Source organism: Abramis brama, assembly GCF_963993115.1.
Source record: "Abramis brama genome assembly, chromosome: 12".
Taxonomy (NCBI): domain Eukaryota; kingdom Metazoa; phylum Chordata; class Actinopteri; order Cypriniformes; family Leuciscidae; genus Abramis; species Abramis brama.
Window position 1 is genome coordinate 5,171,668 of NC_139974.1, and position 16,793 is coordinate 5,188,460.

The following is a 16,793-nucleotide window of genomic DNA, read 5'->3' on the forward strand; positions in this document are numbered from 1 at the left end:
TCCAGTTTGAGCTCAGTCCAGATGTGACACATCCAGTCTTTCCCACGACACGCCCGTGACTGAAGCTTTTCTGAAGTGTAATTTCTACAGTGACCTGACAGTATTATTTCACAGTCATTATTTCTTGGTCCGTTCGGTGGTCGAGGCTCTTGAAGATGTTCGTTTCGTGCAGTTTTTGCCCTTCACTCGCTCTCGTTTGGATACAGTCGTTTATATTCGCAGGTCTGAAACTCTGGTGTGAAACTCGTTTCAGTTTTAACGAGATTTTAAAGTGACATGCATGCATATTGTATTTGCACTTACATCTTTGTTTGTACATTATCGTGTAAGAATGTATATACGTTTGTAAATGTAAAGAAAAATAAGTTGGGTCATTTGCAAACACACGTTTCTGTGCCAAGCACTATTATGGGAGAGCAATGCAATATGAGAGGATTTTAATATTGTGAAATGTTTTATAAAAGCCTTGAACCCCGATCTGTTCTGACGTGATCGATCCAGTGCACAGAACAAAACTACTTCTAAAATGGGATTTGATGCCAAAATCTGAGTTGATTACATCTCTTGAATGCTCGATTTGTTTGATTAAAGGGAATTATGGATTTGTAAATGAAGAGCTCAGGAAAGAGTCCGAGTTTTTAGGCCACAGACGTCTGAATCTGAGCTTCATCTGTTTCCACACTGACACATTTTGTTCACAGACGTGCGAACATCTCACCTGAACGTCCTGTGATAGACGACACAGAGCTTTTGTTGAGATATATCTATAGCACTTGTGTTATTTTGTGTTTGACGGGATGTTTCCAGATGTGCAGAACAGATAGAGATGATGATGATAAAACATTGGCTGTCCGATGATTTGGTGAATCTCACAAAAAATGTCTGGGTCACACATTTCACCCCGAGGAGTCATACATGAGAAATGAAAAACACCCTTTATTTTATTTATTGTTTACATTTATTTTATTTTATCAAATCATATTCAGTACAACAAATACTACCATGATGTATGCTTCAAAATTTAAATACGTTTTAGTTATTATTTTTAGTATTTTCAGTAAGGGAACTGCAAGGTGTGTTTAAATGTGCTTAATTGTCATGAAAATAATGTCACAATTTGAGGAACATTTTTAATTAGGTACTTAAAACCTATTTAATTTTATTTATGTGATTATAAAATAGTATGAATCATATTTATACAGTTTTGAACTTGTTTGTAAATTTAAAAAAAATATATATATATATATATATATATATATATATATAGGCCTATATTTTTTTCTTTTTTTTCTTACTTTTATTTTACATTTTTTACATTTTGGGGTGAAATATGACCTACAAGTTAATCATCTGATTTTTTACCTCAAGACTGGTCATAACTTTAAGTAACATAAGAAAGTAGATTGGACTAGCCCTAACTAATTTGGTCAGACTAGATCTTCAGATCGAGTCTTAACTTGGTCATTTCTGACCGTTTTTGTGAGATTCTCTCGGGTAAATGAAGTATTTTGAGGTTTGCTGTTCTCCTAAAGCTTGTGGATTGTGGCTGATCTTGTGCTGTAATGGATTTGAATAGGGAAGAAACTGGACTGACCTGCCGTCGCCAAAAGCAGGACAGAAAGCCACTGAGATTATGAACATTTATGGGGTGTTGTTGTAATCTGCAAATGTAAATATAGATATGCTCTGAATATAAGACTTAATGTTAAAAAAACACAGAGATTCAAAGCAATATATTTACAGTCTGTTGCTATAGAAACCACACACGTCTTTTCTATAACCTGCATTTTTACAATAATGTTTAAAGGCAAATGTCAATAAAAGATTTATGTAACATTACATGCTGTCTTTAATTACTGTAATTATTTTTTTCTATTTTCTGAATTCTGTCATTAATTCCTCTTTTGTTTGCATGATTCAGCTTTATTTATGTTTAAGAATAATGCTTCTGGGTCCTTTATTAATCACTAGTTCATACAAGGTGTAAAGGAGCGTGTTTTTAACCTGAAAACAGCAATGAACACTTTTAAAGGGATAGTTCACTTTGAAATTAAATTTTGGTATGTTTTAGCTTACCTCAAGGGCATCCAAGATGTAGGTGTATTTGTTTCCGCAGTAGTTTCAATTTTGATATTTTTAAGTCAAACCGTTCTTGTCTGTCAGTCATATAAACGAGCGGTTTGTGTGAGAAAACTAACAGTATTTATATCGTTTTTTTATTTATTACGCACGAGAGATCACTTCCGGCGCTTGCACAGACTAAGCCAGAACGCGCGCACACGTCACACACCAGGAAGCGCGTGCGCCCTCAGATCACTTGGACGTGGTTGTGTACAAGAGGTAAAAACGATAATATTGTTCGTTTTCTCACACAAACCGCTCGTTTCGTGTCTTAGGCCATCAGTGTGTACTTACGATGAGGAATTGTTTAATCTGGACTTCTCTGTGCATGCTCTTTGAGGTGGTGACCATAGACCTGCATTATATGACTGACAGACAAGAACGGTTTGACCTAAAAATATCAAAATTGAAACTACTGCGGAAACAAAGACACCTACATCTTGGATGCCCTTGAGGTAAGCTAAAACATACCAAAATTTAATTTCAAAGTGAACTATCCCTTTAAGTAAAAATGTTTAATCCTTATTACAGCACGCGCGCACACACACACACACACACACACACACACACACACACACACACAGTACATTAAACAGAGTTTAGGAATATCTATGGAGCACATGCCCATAAAAGTGTGACATCAGTAGCGAACAGAATATTACAGGATTTAAAAATATTAAGAATTTAAATGCATTTACACGGCAAGAAGAAAAGAGTTGTCTTTAAAAGAGGACATCTTGCTATATCAGTGCAAATAAAAGTGAAGTTAGTTTATATAGTAATTGATGAGATAGAAAGTTTTTTATTTCTCTTGTTTGTTTCATCTAATAAATCATATTTTTAATCATATAGAAATCATGTTGTGTTCATCATTATTTAATCTGAAATTCTTCCATATAATGGCAGTGAATGGCAACCAGCATCAAGCTTTAAAAAGAGACAAGTACCACAGAATGACCCCATGTGACACGTGTCGGTGTCGTATAGTGTTCTGGGGGTGTTCAACAGTTTCTTTAAGTAGGAAGGAGGGAAAAGCTATAAAGAAGCTTGCAGTCGGATATGGAAATGAAATTGGAAAAACTGTAAAACTGGAAGACAGTTGTTTTAATATACAAAACATGGTAAGACAAAGTAGAGAAGATCCGATAATTTTATTAAGACTAAGTATAGCTGCATTGGTCTGATGAAATAAAGGCCACGCTTCATACAGATGTCTTTGTAGTTTATTTTGTATCTCTCTCTCTTCAGTAAACACCGTAGACACCGTGAAAACTACAAGAAATAAAAACATATACTCAAAATATGCATTTCTCAGTCCTTCACAAGTCTCTCGAGCCAATGTCCAATGAAATGCACGTGAATGTTGCAACAGAAATACGACAAATACAATCAACATCATGAATAGCACATCACATTGCACGTAAAGTAATATAAAACAACACTATAAACATTATGAAATATATAAAGGCAAATTACCGTGTGCGCCTCTCAAACCATGCAGATCACGCAATTCCTTCTCAGACTACATGTCGTTTCTCTGCCTCCATATTCGCTCTGACCCAAAAATGACGTAGACCCGCTCCAAACTGAACTGGGTCACGTGACACATCACGTATTCTACGTAAATCTTAAAGAACCCCTAATTTTAAACACCTCAAAGGGCATACATTATAAATATGGGCTTCTGAATAACGCAATTGTTTCAAATTGAATGAACTCAAATTGACATTAATTTATAACAAAAAACATAAATACACATATCAACAAAAACATGTCCTTTGACAGTTACACTCCCACCAAATTACTATAATTTATTATGAACTTGTAAACTTGCAAAAGTTTGAATAAATTTAGTAATTTCACAAACCAAATTTCAGAACTAAATAGAATGTTCTCTGACTCTTGGCATCAAGTCTAATATTTAAACTCTTAATACTTCAAACTCTCAACTTGTGTAGGAGTAAAGAGATTAGTTCCATTACATAAGATTTAATTGTTTTCTACAAGTACCACTAATTTGTGAATAGGACGTTCAAGAATGGATGGATTAGTAAGTCGCTGACCCTCTTTCCCTAACTTTCTATTTCCTATTTGTATTGTGGTTTTTCGCACCAGGCCATCTTCATCTTCACAAACATCAAGCACTCTTCCAAGTTTCCATTCATTGCGCGGAACCCCTTCCTCTTTGACGATGACGATATCCCCAATCTTCACATTGCGTCTTGGAGTATGCCACCGTTGTCTGAGAGTGATGTTTGTCAGAAATTCCTTCCTCCATCTACTCCAAAATTGCTCTGTCAGATATTGTACTCTGCGCCACCTTTTTCTTCCGTACAGGTCTTCTTGCACAAATTTCCCTGGTGGAGGCAGAGGAACAGAGGTTTTCATGGTGAGTAAATGGTTTGGGGTAAGTGGCTCTAGCCCCTTGGGATCATTGATTGTATCTGTGGTGAGTGGGCGGCTATTAATGATTGACATGGCTTCATAGAAGAAAGTTCTCAAGGAAGCATCATCCAATCTTCCCGAGCTCTGCGACAGAACCCAACTTAGAACGCTCCTAACTGTTCTGATCTGCCTTTCCCAAACCCCTCCCATGTGACTGGCATCAGGTACGTTCATTATGAAGTCACATTGCTTCTGGGATAGATAAGCAGTCAATCTGTCCTTGTCCAATTCTTTCAAAGCTTTTGTCAGCTCATTTTTCGCCCCAACAAAATTTGTCCCTTGATCCGATCTGATCTCTCTTACAGCTCCACGGATAGCTATAAAACACCGCAAGGCATTTATGAAAGCATCAGTTGTGAGATCTTCCAGCATCTCTATGTGGACTGCTCTTGAGGAGAAACAGGTGATTATGAGACCATATCTCTTATGCTCTTTACGACCTTGCTTGATGAGAAATGGTCCGAAACAATCCATCCCACAATAAGAGAATGGTGGAGAGGGATCAACACGGCTAGCTGGTAGATCCGCCATCTTTTGCATCTCTGTTGACCTGCGATTTCACCTGCATGGAACACATTGCTTAATGTGATTTGCCACAACTTTGCTGCCACCAACAACCCAGTAACCGTTCGCTCTCAATTCATTGAGGGTCTGTCCTCTGCCTTGGTGCTGAGTTTTTTCATGGCAGTGATCCAAGATAAGACGTGTGACTACACTATCTCTCGGGAGGATTGCTGGGTGTTTCGAGTCAAGAGGTAAGGAAGCTTTCATCAATCGCCCTCCCACCCTCAGAACACCATCATGCAGTACTGGGTCAAGTTGGAACAATGGATGACAATGTGGCAATTTGCCATGACTCAGTTTTTGCATCTCATCTTTAAAGGCATCCTTTTGTGCCAATCTTACGAGCACGATACTGGCCTTTCTCATGTCTTCAACATTTATGGGTTGAACGGTTTTGTATCTTGCCAATTGCTGGATACGAGCAACAACTTTCAATGCTGTGTGCCATTTTGAAAACCGCTTAAACCTCTCCAAAAAATTCTCATCTTCTACTACCTTTGTTTGTAGTACTTGTGTCGTTCTGATTTCAGGATCACCAACAAGCAGCTCTGGAGTTGTCTTAGGTGTGATAATATCCTTTTCCCAAAGAAACTTGGGTCCCGTTAGCCAATTTGAGTGAATCAGATCTGACACCTTGAGGCCCCTGGAGGCATGATCCGCTGGATTTTGATCCGAGTTTATATAATGCCACTTTGCAGGGTCAGTTGTTTCACGAATTCTTTGAACTCGATTCGCCACAAACACGTGAAACCTACGTGCTTCATTGTTAATGTAGCCTAAGACTACATTTGAGTCTGTCCAGAAATATTCTTCATCAATTTGGAGCTCCAGCTCCTCCTTCAACATGCTACTGACCGCTGAAGAGATCACCGCAGCTGTCAACTCAAGCCTTGGTATGGTCACGACTTTTGTGGGTGCAACCCTTGCCTTGCCAATAACAAAGGAGCAGTGCACTTTGTCCTCACTCAACACTCGGATATATGAGCACTGACCATAGCCATGGCTACTCGCATCTGAAAAGTGATGGAGTTCGATCCTCTGAACAGTCCCTAGGTGTTCAGGAGCAAAACATCTCATAATCTGGAGATTTTGCAGGTTCTTCAGCTCGTTCAGCCAGCATGTCCATTGTGGCATTAACTCTTCAGGCAGAGGTTCATCCCATCCAATGCCCTTTTTGCACATCTCCTGTAGTACCTTTTTACCTAATAGGAGGAAGGGAGCCAGGAAGCCTAGTGGATCAAACACAGAAGCCACAGTGGAGAGGATTCCTCGCCGTGTTGCTGGTTTTTCATCCAGGGCAACTTTAAAGGAAAAGGTATCACTATTTACTCTCCACTTTACTCCTAGCACAGTCTGAACTGGGAGTTCACCAGAACCAAGGTCCACATCCTGAACTTCGCTGGCTCTTTCGCTGACAGGAATTGACTCCAAAACCGTTCTGTTGTTGGACATGAACTTGTGTAGACGCAATTTTCCTTTTGCACACACATTTCGGGCTTCCTGAATTAGTTTGATAGCTGTGTCCACATTTTCTACACTAATGAGCCCATCATCAACATAGAAATTCTTTTTGATGAAACTGGCTGCTGCAGGATACTCTCTTTCATTTTGACATGCAAGGTACTTCATTCCATAATTTGCGCAGCCAGGTGAGGATGCTGCCCCGAACAGATGGACTTTCATGCGATACTCCTTTGGCTCTAAATTTGTATCGCCATTTTCCCACCACAGGAACCGCAAGTAATCTCTGTCTTCCTGGCTCACATGGAATCTGTGGAACATCCTTTCTACATCACAAATAACTGTGACTGGATGTTTGCGAAACCTGCAGAGTACCCCTGTAAGCCCATTAGTGAGATCAGGTCCAGTTAGCAAGTGATCATTTAAAGCAGTGCCATCATACTTGGCAGAGCAGTCGAACACAACTCTAATCTTCTCTGGCTTTCTAGGGTGGTACACCCCTTGGTGAGGAATATACCAGACGTTTCCTGCCTTGGGTTGATGTTCAGCTCTCTCCGCATCACCATCACTGAAGACACTTTCCATAAATTTAACATAGTCACTCTTGAATTTGGGGTTTTTCTCAAATTTTCCTTTCAAACGTTTCAGCCGCACAAGAGCCAGCCGCTTATTTTCTGGTAATTGTGGGCGTGTCTTGAAGGGAAGTGGCATCTCCAGGTGTCCCTCTGTATTCTGATGAATTTTTTCATTCAGTAATTGCATGAACTGTATATCGTCTTGCGATATGCTCTTTTCCTTTGGGTTTGTATCTTTAAAGTCTGATTCAAGGGCTCTGATAACAGCAACAGGAGTCAGTATTGGAAGTTCCTTAACAGATACACGATGACACAGACCAGTGACTTCTGTCGACTTTACAACCTGTGGTGAACTACCAACAATACTCCAACCCAGGTCAGTCCTGATGGCATACGGCTCATTATCACCTCCTGTGATGACTTGTCGAGGTGCTAAAGCTCTTGAGCAGTCGTAACCAATCAGAAGTCCAACCTTACAATCCAACAGCTCTGGTATTTCCTGTGCTATTTTATTCAAATGTATCCACCTTCTTGCGGTTTCAGAGGTAGGAATGTGGGAACGGTCAAGTGGGATAAAATCTCTGGTACAGGACGGTGGCAAATTAATTAGCCCATAAGAGGAAAACCCTCTAACTCTGAGTCCACTAACTCTTTCACTTTGAACGACAGAATCCTTTCCCATCATTGTAGTAAGCTTTAACTTGACAGGCTCTGAAACTACCCCCATCCTCTCACATACCTCTTGGTCTACAAAGGTGTTGCTACTCTGGGTATCTTGTAGGGCATAAACTAAAGTCTCTCTTTCAGGATTGTCAATTGAAGAAATCCATACAGGCACTATCATTGATGTGCTCCCACCATTACTACTGTCTACACAACAGGAAAGGGAAGATGTGTTTTCTTCTGTTTGCATAACATGAGAAAGTGCTGCAGAAGACGGACGGTCTTCATGAAGTGGTGTTGGATGATGTTTCTTGCATATACTACAAGTAGCTTTACTCTTGCAATCCTTTGAATTGTGTCCTTTCCGAAGACAGCCAAAGCACAGGTTATTGTCAAATATGAACTTTCTCTTGTCCTCCACAGACTTACTGGCAAACGTTTGACATTTGTGTATGGAGTGACTTTCCCCACAACACCTGCATATGATTAGGTATGAACATAAAGGCGCTGCGCTTACTTTATTGGGTCTGTTTGGAACTAATGAGTTGCTTCTCTCAACACTGTATGTTTTCGGCACTGTACTTGGTTTGTCTGATGCTTTCACATTTGTGATGAATGCATTAGCCTTTGAGCGCTTAACTTCTCTAGATGGCCGTTCTTCAGAGAGTTTCAAGGCGTGAAAGGATGTTACAGGGTTGCAGGCTATTTCTGCTTCTTGTGCCAGAAATTCAGCAAACTCCTTGAAATTAGGGTATTCCTCTGTTTGTCTCAACTGTATTGTAACATGGCGATTCCAACGAGACGTCACCCAATCAGGGAGCTTTTGTAGCATTTTTCTGTTCTCTTCACAGTCATTTAACACTTGAAGCCCTTTGATGTGTGGCATGGCACTGCTGCAGGCAGTCAGAAAGTCACTTAACTCTCTCAGTTTAACTGATTCTCTTGAACCAATCTTTGGCCAGTTATTCAGTTTTTCTCTAAAAGCACGCTGAATTACAAATGAATGGCCGTACCGAGAATTCAAAGCTTCCCATGCTTGATCATAGGCTTTATCGTCCTTTCTGTAGAAGCTTCCTTCCAATACAGATCGTGCTTCACCACTGACATATTTTTGTAGATAGAACAACTTATCAGCTGAATTTGTGCATCGCTGTTCTATCAATGCCTTGAAACTTGTTCTCCACTCTAAGAACTTAAGTGGGTCCCCTGAGAAAACTGAGGGCTCAGGTGCAGGAAGTCTGCTGAGAACCATTGTGTCATGTATGGCTTGTACTACTGAGGCTTCCCTATCAGAATGGGTTATTTGTTCCTCTTTAATTTCCTTAAAAGATAATGGAGGACAATTAGCTACCTTACTGCGTGCTATTCCATCTTCGTTATTAGATTCACCGGAGTCAGCTTCAGAGTATGCTTTGAGCTTTGCAGCTATTACTTGAAGATCACGCTCATTTTCCAATCTTTTAAGTTCTTGTCTTTGAGCAGCAATAGCCTCCTCCATCTTTATCTCTGCCTGCTTTGCAGCCAACTGTGCGGCAAACTCTGCTCTTTTTGCGGAGATGCTTTGGTGTTCTGATGAGCAGCTTGAACGGTGACTACGAATTGTAGACTTGGAGCTTGTAGCTGAAAATATTGACTTAGCATACTCTTTGTCAAGCACCATACGAATTCTTGCATCTTCTGCACTAGCATCAAATTCCTCCTGCCCCACTTCACTCATGCGTACTTTCATCAGCCCCATCAAATCTGTTGTTACTGCTGTACAGGAATCAATTTTTCTTCTAATCTCAGTTGAAGGTACTGATTGAGAACGTATAAGTTCGTACATATTTTTCACTTGAGTTTCCAGCCCTTCAACACTGTCCATCATGTCACCCAAGTCTTGGTCAGAGCACTCATCCTTAAGTTTGGTACGGGTAGTTCTTACTTGTTCTTTCCAGCTTTCATACAACTTGATGAATTTACTCTCCTTCTGAGAAACTTCTTGCTGCTTAAGCTCTTGCATTTTTGGAGTTAATTTTCTCTCTCGTGAAGATTTCCTGGGTTCATCTCTTCTTGAAGTGGAAGCAGTAGGTTTTGCTATTTGAAATATTTTAGCATGAATATCAGCTATGAGTGACTCTAATCTTTCCCTTTCAGCATCATCAGTTTGAAATTTTAACTGTTCAGTTAAGCTAGTCAACTCTGCCTGAAGGGACTCAGTTTGTTCACTTGATTCATCATATTGTGATTTTTCTCCACGAACCGACATTGCAAAAGTTTTTAGCAAAGTACTTTAGTGTTACTTAACTACTACTCTCAGATCAAAAAAACGTGTAACTATTCACCACTACGTCAATTATAAGGCATACACCAATTAGACTGTAAAATCAAACAATATGAATACAAATAATTTGTCTTTACTTTTTTCTTCTTCTTTTGATGTCCATAAAGATGTAAAAGCAGCACAGTCTAACCTGCTGTTAATTGCAGAGCAGCACTCTTCTGCTTGTAACAGTAATGAAGTAAACAAACACTGTTCTCTGAAGCCTGCAGAAAGGATACTCGCGAAGCTGTAGTCTACGCGGTTAAATGTCGCCCTCTACTGGTCGGGTCGCGGTACTTCCCTGACGGTGATAACTGCGTGCAGACAAGCCTCGTCTCTGACGCATTCTCTCTCCACGCGATAGTCCCGCGATGGAGCTTTCTCTTCGTATCCGACGTCTCTTCTATACGCGATGCGCCCGCGATCTCGTTTCCTCTTCTCATCCAGCCGATGCCGTTCCACTCTCTAAGCTGTCGACTGTAATGGCGTCACGTTTTCACTATAGCTGCATTGGTCTGATGAAATAAAGGCCACGCTTCATACAGATGTCTTTGTAGTTTATTTTGTATCTCTCTCTCTTCAGTAAACACCGTAGACACCGTGAAAACTACAAGAAATAAAAACATATACTCAAAATATGCATTTCTCAGTCCTTCACAAGTCTCTCGAGCCAATGTCCAATGAAATGCACGTGAATGTTGCAACAGAAATACGACAAATACAATCAACATCATGAATAGCACATCACATTGCACGTAAAGTAATATAAAACAACACTATAAACATTATGAAATATATAAAGGCAAATTACCGTGTGCGCCTCTCAAACCATGCAGATCACGCAATTCCTTCTCAGACTACATGTCGTTTCTCTGCCTCCATATTCGCTCTGACCCAAAAATGACGTAGACCCGCTCCAAACTGAACTGGGTCACGTGACACATCACGTATTCTACGTAAATCTTAAAGAACCCCTAATTTTAAACACCTCAAAGGGCATACATTATAAATATGGGCTTCTGAATAACGCAATTGTTTCAAATTGAATGAACTCAAATTGACATTAATTTATAACAAAAAACATAAATACACATATCAACAAAAACATGTCCTTTGACAGTTACACTAAGGATGGGCCATACAAAACTTAATTCTACACTGAACATAATAGGGAAACACAGTACAGGATAATGTGAAATATGCCAAGTGAAGGGAACAGTTGATCATGTGTTGTTATTTTGTCCTAAACAGGAAAGGAATGAACTACAAAGAGAACTACAGAACATATGCAATGAATTTACAATCTGCAATTTATTAAACATAAAACAAGGATCTGGTCAAATAATAAAGAATAAAATTCATTAAGAATAGTGGACTTAAAGGGTAACTAAACCCTAAACCAACTTTTTTTAGTTAATGATCTGTAAGAATGGGGCTTTATTAGTGCTGTTCATTGATTCGAGTAACTTTTTTGACATTTGGGTATAAAGTGTTTTAATTCTACAATATATGGCAGGGCTATTCAAGCTTCATTCGAGGGCCGGATTATCAAATCGAAAAGTTGAGGTGGGCCGGTGGGCCGGTTTGGGGGTTTAGCTTATTTATTGAAACATAACAGTTTCAATAAATAAGTTAAAGTAACCCTAAAAAAGTATGGTATTTACTTGGAAATGTGGTACCCAACAGTATGCATATACAAAACCATAATAAATAAAAACTTGATAATTTACAGCTGTGTACAACTATTTTCCTTGGAAAAAATAAATAAATTATACAAACTAGTAGCTGTTGGTGAGAAATAATAATTATTTTATTTATAATTGTTATGCTTAAATGAAAATATTCTGACAGTGAGACTTGATAACCACAGGCTACTCACTCTCACTGTATAAAAAATGCCTAAACACAAGTTAAAAACTATAAGCACCTTTACAAAGAAACTGACATAATTTCATAACAAACATTAATTATATATTCCTCTACCCACCTAATAAATCTAATGCAGTATAAATCACTATATTTACTATTATACTATATAATATTATAGTATATATATATATATATATATATATATATATATATATATATATATATACATACATACATACTATTTATTTATTACTACATAGTATTCAATATAAATATTGCACATTTCTGCCCAACCCATGGTAAATTACTACAGTACATTCATGATAAATGTTTGTAAGGGTGATTAGGGGATTTAAAGTCTTCTAATTTCGTTCATGCCACAATGTTTCTCCTGCTTTCCTCATCAGTCTTGTTGGGAATGTTGAGGCTGTTTCATCCGATTTAATACTAGGCAAGTTAAATCATCGAGTGATTTGTGGTTTGTAACAGAGAGGTTTCTGTCGAACTGCAACGCTTTAATAATAGTGTCCGAGACCGGGAGTAAACGCAGCTCCGTGCTGGGCCGTGTTGAAACAATTGGTGAAACAACTGAAAACAGCGCTATTTGTTGTTACTGTGCTGCTGTACTGACCGAGAAACCGCTTCAGATGATTCAGTGACGGAGCGGTCCGAATGAATCCGAATATTTTAGACCGTTATGCAAGCGCGTTTAGAAAGAATCGAACCAAAAGAATGATTCATTCACGAATGATTGGTAGCCTATCGCTGGTTCAGTCGACATAAATTCGGGACACATATAATAACTGCTGAAATATTCGCACGTAAAACGTTTCTCAGGTCAATCGGAGCGAGTATCAAACTAAATTACCCGCACCACCAGTGCTGCGTTCCAGTCCAAAATTGTCATGCCCTTCACTCGCTAACTTCCCTCCGTCTCGTTCACTCGGATGTACGTCATTGCTTACGTTGCACAAGTGCCCACTACTGGCGGAAACTGCAATGGGCTGAACTGGAACGTCCTAAGCCCTTGATCACTTGGAATCAGCTGTGGAGTTGATTTATTTACATTTATTTTATCCTTTAAGAATTTGTTTAATGCAGCATCCAAATGTTTATGTGTGTTTGGGTTTTAAATAAAATAAAAAAATATAATTAATATATCATAGAGTTGTCTGTTGTGGTGGTGATTAGACGAGATATGTGGTGACGTCACAGTCGTACTGCATTGTGGGACATATAGGTACCTGAAGTGTACATTTGAAGTAGACTCGCTCCATCGGTCAAGATCGAGGGAACGAGGGTCTGTCCATATAAACTTCCCTCGTCCACTTCACGAAGTGGAACGCACTTCAAAATGATGGCAGGGATTCCCCCAAGGGGAAGTGCTTAGGGAAGTTCGCAAGTGCGTGTCTAAAAGTGGACTGGAACGCAGCACAGGAAAAGAGGAGGAGGGAGGTTGGTGCCGTCGGGCCGGATGGAGATGATTGGCGGGCCGCATTTGGCCCGCGGGCCGCCAATTGAATAGCCCGGATATATGGTGTAAAAATGTCTGAGTGCTGCCCTCTTCAGGTTGAACGGTGGCTACTGCAGTTGAATTTTCCTATTGGATGTTTGCGGTACTGCGTAACATAAGCAGGTTCCAGCTCACCACATATTCCAATATAGAGGCAGAAAAGTCTCAATTATAATTCACGCAAAAAACATGATTCACACATGTGTAGACAATTTCACATGCATGAAACCTAATTCACGTACACACAAAAAAAATTCTCGTGCGTGAAAAAAATATACATTCACAAAAAACAATTCACATGTGCAAAATAAAAGTATATATTCATAAAATACACTTCACAAATGCAAAACACAATTCGTAGATATACAACGGTGCACAAAAACCTTTGAATGTTTAAAATGTACGAGTTTATCCTTGAATGTGAATATCGTCATTCACGTGTAAATCGCCTTGGATTTGTGTGTGTGTTTGAGACTTTCTTGGCAGCGAACTCCTCCTACACGTAGAGGTGGGCGGATCGATCCTAAAATATCGATACTTCGATACTGACGTGGTATCGAAAAGGATCGATCCTCACATAAAAATATCGATCCAAATGTGTGTGTTTTTTTACCAGTAATTTTTATTAATTTAGCACGCAATTCAGTGCGTAAAATAAGCTTCTAAGTGGAAAAATAAGCGAATGTTAGCAGATAATTGTGTAGGATAGAACTTTTTCTCCTAGTCATCTGGATACAAGACGAAACCAATCAATCACAGAGAGCGTTCGTTGCTGGTGCTTCACTGAGCTCACAGGCACGTTTGGGAAACGAAGCCTTGCTTAGATGACAGAGAACCAATCGGGAGTTATTTTGCAGTAAACAAAGCAAAAGTGTATATAACGGTTCAAAATGTTGAGGACAGTATGATTTTTTTTAATGAAATTAATATTTTTATTCAACAAGGATCGATGCATTAAATTGATCAAAAGTGACAGTCAAGGGTTTTTCACTGTTAAAAAAATCTACTTCATATAAATGCTGATCTTTCAACTTGGTTCATCAAATAATTGCTCACTTCCTGCTCAACTTCCTGCTCAGCTACTGTTCGGACGCTCTTGCTTACTGCTCCGCGCTTTGCTCTATCGCTTTTACATTTTAGCTCCTATTTTATTTCCTTTATTTTATTTCCTTTTATCACCTAATTTTAACTTCAGCAAATCAGCACAGTGCTTAGACGACAAAGTTTGGATTACTACAAAAACGCAGAATTCTTGTACCCGACCAGCTTACATTCCGGGAAAGGAAAACACAACTGCCTCAAGGATAAGAGAAAATGCCTCTTCTGGAATCTACTTGCTGCACCAACTGCCACAGACTTTTACAAAGGATTGCAGTTCTTGAAACAAAGTTACTTACGGGACCACCAAACCAGACGGAGCACACAACAGAGCTTCGTCATGGACATCCTCAGCATACCGGTGAGTCCCATGAAACTAGTGCTCCTCGACAGGTAGAGAAACAAGCCGATCGACTTACTAATCGATGGCACAAACAGGGAGCGAGACCCAAAGGCACTCGAGACATCAGATTGTCACGAGCATCACATATTGCCGCAGTAGCATCCTCAACCCCAGATACAGCTCTGACAAGGATTGCAAACACTGGTCTCCTACCACCGCCTATACATCTTGAGAACAGATTTGAAGTGCTAATGAATGTAAATGAGGAATCCCCAAATGTGATGAATGTAATTGAACTCAGACTGAATGGGCCAGTTGCTAACACTGATGCTAACTGGCGCTCAAGGTCGAGCAGACAGCGGCACTCAGCTCAGAGCGCAGCCGAGCCCAGGACTCTGATAGTGGGGGACTCCATAATCAGAAACATTAGCAGCAGGGATACAACTACATGCTGCCTTCCACAAGCAACAACGTCTGATATAAACAGGGAACTTCAGAACATTCTGATGAAACATAAGGCTGCAAATCGACTCATCATACATGTGGGGAAGAATGATATTCATAAAGAGCAGTCAGAACTCCTTAAGAAGGATTTCAATGAACTTTTTGAAACACTTAAAAGACTGAAAGTTCAAACATTCATCAGTGGACCACTCCCAGCAAGAGGAACAAACAGGTTTTCACGGTTGCTTGGGCTTAATACGTGGCTGCAAAAAACCTGCAATATAAAAGGAGTGAACTTCATTGACAATTTCAATCTTTTCTGGAGTCAGAGACAACTGTTTCATCGGGATGGCCATCACCCAAACAAACTTGGTTCAAGAGTGTTAAAGGACAATATCTACTTCTCCCTCAATCATCCTTCAGCAGTGTGTGCCAATCCACTCAATCTGAACGGCACACACACACCTGGACACAGTATTAATGACCACAGGACTTCACTTCAGCAGCAAAATGGACATAACACCACTCCGCCACAACAACCTCTGCTCACGGACACAATCTCAGCTGAGCTCTGCCAACAGAGCTCACCACAGACAGACATATCAGAACTGCTTGAAGATTCATCACCCAAGGACGACTTCCTGGAAAACAGCCAGGGAAGCCAGGACAGCATATCACAGCCTCCGATAACACCAGAGCAACAGCCCCTCTCACCAGACACTTTCTCTCTCTCCCCAGCATCAGCATCGCCACTTCTGTGCTTCTCACAGAAAATGGAAGAACTAGTGCATGCTGGAACCAGACTATCCCACTCTTTTGCTGCGAGCCCCCAGATACCAACCAAAAAAAGACAGGCACCATTACCACCCAAGCCTGCGGGCCCAGCTCGCCCTCCCCCTCCTCCTGTGAGAGCTCTTCGGCCTCTGCCACAACGCCAGGGCCCATACCCTCCTCCATCTGCTCGAGGTGAACCAAAAACAACTGATACCAGCTCTCAGTGATATGTGTCGGGTCCCCGTTTTGATAACAGTAACTTTCTCAAATGTTTACAGAACAAACGGGAACCCAGTGTGCCTGTATCTTCCTCTATTGCTGTTATATTACAAGATAGAAAGTCTAAGGCCTTCAATAGCTGTACAGCAAACCTAACTAATCTGGTGCCTCTTACACGTCAAACTAATATTGCTGTGGGGAAAAGTAAGACTGTTAAGTTAGCACTCCTTAACATCCGCTCACTTAAAAATAAATCACTTCTAGTCAACGACTTAATAACCACAAACAATCTGGATTTTATGCTTCTAAATGAAACCTGGCTAGAACCCAGCTGCAGTGCAACAATCCTCAATGAAGCAGCCCCTCCTAACTTTACTTTTATGAGTGTCTGCAGAGCTGTTA